We start from the raw sequence: 5523 nt of genomic DNA on the forward strand, positions 1-5523 counted from the left end.
TAAAAATTCAGTAAATCAAGATTGCCTCAGGAAATCAAGAAGTATGTTCAATTTTTCCTTAGGATCATTTTGTTTTAAATATTTTTCCCCTCACAGGTATAGCACTTTTAATGCCAGACTACATTTTTTTTGGAAATGTTCACACATATTCACATATTTAGAGGATACTGTTGTGACTCCAAGGAGCCCTAGTGACACAGTGGTTAAGTACTTGGCTGCGAACTAAAAGGTTGGCAATTTGAACCCACCAGCTTCTCTGTGGGAGAAAGATGTCTCAGTCTGTTTCCATAAAGATTACCGCCTTGAAAGCCCTGTGGAGCAGTTCTACTCTGTCATATGAGTTAGAATCAACTCAACACCAGTGTGTATTATGAATCCATATATACCCATAACCTGTGCTCAGTAATTAAATGATCGTCTGAAAACTAATTGCATTCTTTGTTCAACACCGGTCTTGCTCTGCTTTACCAATATTGATGAGCAAATACAAGACAATATATTGACCTACATCTTGAGCCAAACACTAATCTCTTTTATGCTAGAACTTTCTCTTTCTCTCTCACATTGCCCTTCTCATAAACAGCTCTGTATCTACTGTTCTTATGTTTACTTTCAGTGATACTGCTGTGATGGTTCAACTTATCAAGGAGAAATATCTTTAAAGATCATTGTTGCTACAGCTAGCTCAGGGGGACAAGCCTGATCAGCAGAGCCTCCTGCCCTGCCTTCTTCTACTCTCATCAATGACTCCATAACACTGGCTCCATAATGGCTGAGGGCGAGGCCCTGGTGCATATGAGGATCAGTCTCTGGCTGCTATGGTTTGGGGTGTTTTTGGTCCTTTCTGGATTATCCCAGGTCGGGCACTTCCAATATCACAGCCTCCCAGAAGTGGTGATTTCCATGATGTTAACTGGAACTGGCAGACATATGAAGGCTTCAGGTTGGCTCTCCTACAACATGAACTTTGGGAGCCAGGGGCACATTGTACACGCAAAGACCAAGAAGCTGTTGGTACCCAGGCAGTTGTCTGTGTTTACCTACACAGGCCAGGGTGCTCTCCTCAAAGACCACCTTTTCGTCATGAATGACTGCTATTATGATGGTTATGTGGAGGGGGACTCAGGATCTCTGGTTGCCCTCAGTACTTGTTTTGGGGGCTTTGGAGGAATACTGCAGATAAAGGACATTACTTATGAAATCAAGCCCAAAAGATTCTCTGACTCATTAGGACACCTGGTATATAAAGTCAACAGTGAAAAGGCACAGTCTCAACCCCTGAGATGTGGCTTATCAGAAGAGGAAATTGCAAGACAATTGAAGCTTCAAGAGAGTGAAAATTCCACTCTGACACAAAGCACCAACGATGCCTGGTGGACCCATAATTGGTTTATTGAACTGGCAGTGGTGGCAGACTATAATCTATTCCTTCATTGCAACTGTAATATCTCAAAAGTGTTGGAGACTGTTTTCGATATTATCCATAAAGTTGATTCAATTTATAGCCCATTGAGTGTTGAAATCACTTTATTAATGCTTCAAATCTGGAATGTAATAAACCCATTTCCACTTATTAGCTCATCTAAATGCTAGGTGATTTTTGCAATTAGAAGAAAATAAGCTTTAATTCTCGTGTGCACCATGATGTTGCAAATCCTTTTACAAGGAAGGAACTTGGTTTTGCTGTTGGCTATTCTTTTGTTGATGGAACGTGTAGACTCGCATAATTGTGCAGCTTCAAGTTTCACAGGTGATGGTTTGACCTTTTTTGTATCTGTTGTAGCACATGAAATTGGTCACTCTTTGGGTTTAGCGACAGATGGTGCGTGGTGTACAAGTGGGAGAAAAAGATATATAATGTCTGCAATAGGAACAACTACAACTAAATTCAGTAACTGCAGTTATGCTGATTTGGGGAGAGCGATTACAAAAAGGCATGTTTGCTCAACATACCAAATCCAGTGGACAACTTCACCTGGAGCCGCTGTGGGAATGGAGTAGTTGAAGAAAGAGAGCAATGTGATTGCGGATCCTCAGATAATTGTACAAAAGATCTCTGTTGTCAATCAAACTGCACTCTGTGTCCTGGGGCTTAGTTGCAAAGACTGCAAGTTCATGCCATTAGGAAAAGTGTGTAGACAACAGGTCAGTGAATGTGATCTTCCAGAGTGGTGCAATGGAACATCCCATCAGTGCCCAGAAGATGTATAACTACAAGATGGGATCCCATGCACAGGAGGGGGCTACTGTTATGAAAAGAGATGTAACAACCTTGATGAGCAGTGTAGGCAGATTTTTGGAAAAGGGGCAAAGAGTGCAAGTAATAGATGCCACAAAGAAATGAACACCTGAGGTGATTGACTTGGTCACTGTGGTAAGAGTGTCTCTACATATGTAAAATGTAGTATCTCTGATATCCTGTGTGGGGGAGTTCAGTGTGAGAACATGAGAGTAATTCCTCTTCTGAGGGAGCATTCTACTGTACAGGTGACTCACCTCAATGGTGTCACCTTTGTTTGTTTTATGGTTATGTTTGTTAATTTTGCTTTATAAGCACAAAAACAAAAAAAAGAAAAGCCTACTTCAGTCTGAATCTAAGAAAGAAGAATCAACATTTTCAATTCCAGAAAATAAAGATGAGTCAACATTTACAAGTCCAGAAAATAAACCCAATCCCTGATTAAACTTCCTATGTATTAAGCTGAAGTCTCCTGTCAGTAGAAATGTTAGTTCATGTGTCAGAGACCATGGACAGGAAATTCCAAAGACCTGTTCTATTTCAGGATCATAAGCATTAACTGTTAAACAAAAGTATTTCCTACCTATGCCTTACTACTCTTCATTATTTTAATCTCTCTTAGATTTTTTTTTTTTAATAGAATTAGTCATTTTGTATTTCCTGAACAAAGCCACAGCCCATGAATGGTATTTATGTTTTAAGCTGCTGTCAATTCCAAACCTCCTTTTGCTTTTAAATACATTGTCACTCCAGAAATGAAAAGCTAAAATCATATTTCTCCTTTGCCAGCCCTTTATCAGTTTGTGTCAACAGAGGGCACAATAGACTGGAAAACTTGGGATACTCTTTGATTCCTATTTTTGTCAGTATCACCTCAATAGCAGTGCTGGTAGCAGCATCATCTTTCAGTTTGCAAGTTATTGTTATATTATGTTTAGTAACTCCCAGAAGCAAAAGCATCCTTAGCCTCAGAGATACAAACACAGCTGGCCAGTGACTAAATCTTAGTATTCAAAGTCCAGGATGTTGAACCCTCCACACATCCTTGAGATTCTAACACTAGGTTGGCTGTACCCTCACCTCAGAGGTCAGAGTCCTACTTCCAGTTTCTAGGTTCAATAACCCTAAACTCTTCACTTTGATCTCCAGGCTTAGAAGAAGAGTTACCTCTCGTTGGTAATCAGGCTTGTCTTGGTGTTCTTCTATATTTGTTTCCTGTCTTCAACAGCTATATTCCCAGATCCTTACATTTCACTCCCTCTTTAAATTCACTGGTGTCATTCTCTTTCCATGACTGAACTCTGATACAAGACTTATCTTGGTATAATGGAGACTACCCAACTCAAGCATCAGAAGGCTTTGATCTTTTCTCACCACTCTATACCTCCTTAGGGAAATGATTTAAACTCAGAATGTCTTCAAAATCTGAAAAGGGAAGGTGATAGCACTTGTTATTCTAATACTTGATATTTTTGTTTGTAAAAGAATATTAAAAAGATTATTTCAATTCTATATAGGGTGCAATAAGTCTTGGTAGACCAATGCTTTTGAAAAAAAAAAAAAACCTAAAGAATAGCAATTACATTTTTAAAACCATATTTTAAGGGCACCAGAGTTTTTGGATAATGAGGATGAACGAACTGAAATTCAGTAGTGGGAAACCATTCTGCAAGGAGTTGAACATTACCAGCCATTTTTGCCCTTGAGAGTACTTTCTAATTCTGAATGTGAATTGAGGATAATCTGTGATCCAGTTTGAGGGTTTCCACTGCGGGAAAGAGAATTCATCAGTGTTCTCAGTTTCTATGCAGAACTAGACTGATAAACTTGAATTTTAAGGGCCTCAATTTTACAATCACTTTTCCTCAAGTCATATTTGCTGATTTGAGGACTTTGCGGGATGTTAGTGAGCTAGTCAGGAATTTCTAACAGGTGTAGTTTCCCCAAATCATGTTATACTTTGGAAGCAAAGACAGAGTAACAGGAGCTTTGTCTCCAAACGTGTACTAGCTCCCCGTTAAGACTCTTAACTGATTTTAAACTTCCATGTAGCAAGAGGCTGGAGAGCTGAGTGTGAATATCTGAGTGATATGGATTAATTTCCCCATAATATCTCAGAGGTGAGGAAATAGACTCGTAAAAACTCTTAATTGAAATTCTAGCAGGCCCAAGATTTAACAACATAGGCAAATGAGAATTAGTCCAAGTTATACTAGAAACACACTCAGTTTGGACCCAGCTCAATCCATGTTTGGAAAGAGGTAATCAGCATCTCAGAATATCTTCATAAAAGAGAAAAGAGGGAAAACTCAATAGTGCAGCCCAGTGGGGCTTCTATGGTTGTTTAAAACACATAACCAGCAAACAACTAAAAATTACTAGAAATGCTAAGATTCAGGAAACATGTCCAGTTTTACAGACAAAAGAATAAGCATGAGAAGGGAAAGGAAAAAGTAGAAACTATGCATAGTATCAGAGATGATCTAAATAGTGGACAAAGATTATATGAAAAAATGACTATGATTAACGCATTTTAAAATATACAGAAAATGTAAAAAACATAAGAAGAACATAGAATATTCACAGTAAACAGGAATGTATACAAGATCATCAAATGAATATTTGAGAACTAAAAAATACAATGTATGATGTTAAGAAGTCAGTGGGTGGACTGAAAGAGTAGGTTGGGCAGAGCAGAACAGGAAAAGATCTGGAGGCCAGAAGTATAAATCTATGTGTTGTTCAGGCCACACTCTTTCCAATATCTTAGAAGAATAACCTTCTTGTCACTTCCTGGTTCTACTGCCCCCTGGTGTTTAACATTTCTTGGCTCTTAGACGCACCTTTACATGGACATTTTCCCCCTATGTGTCTTTCTGCCTCTGTTCTCCTTTTTTATAAGACATCGTGCAGATGGAATTAGGATCCATGCTGCATCTCATGGTAACTTAACTGACAACATCTTCAAAAATCCTGTTTCCAAGCAAGGTCACTTTCACAGATTACAAGTTTTAGGATTTGAAAGTATCTTTTCCAGGATATGATTCAATCCATAATTAACAATGTGACCATAGGAGGCATCTTCTTGACTGTCTCTTTCTCTGTTTCTTTCTGTTCAATATGTGGCTTGTCTTCCATTTTGCCTGTTGTTGCTAGGAATGGCAGTTACCATGCCCCTCTAATTACTTCCTACCAAAATCTCCACTGTTTTCAACAATGTTCTTATTCTTTGTGCAAAATAAAATTAGTTTCCTCAGACAGGAGATATCCTTAGGGTTGGTTCT

At 38.7% G+C, this 5523-nt stretch overlaps 1 pseudogene; it reads left to right on the forward strand.

The window, feature by feature from the left end:
* The first annotated feature begins 768 nt into the window (after window positions 1-768).
* On the forward strand, window positions 769-2553 carry LOC126064652 (disintegrin and metalloproteinase domain-containing protein 20-like; annotated as a pseudogene).
* Window positions 2554-5523: the final 2970 nt, after the last annotated feature.

This window comes from Elephas maximus, chromosome 21 (genome assembly GCF_024166365.1).
Source record: "Elephas maximus indicus isolate mEleMax1 chromosome 21, mEleMax1 primary haplotype, whole genome shotgun sequence".
Lineage (NCBI taxonomy): Eukaryota > Metazoa > Chordata > Mammalia > Proboscidea > Elephantidae > Elephas > Elephas maximus.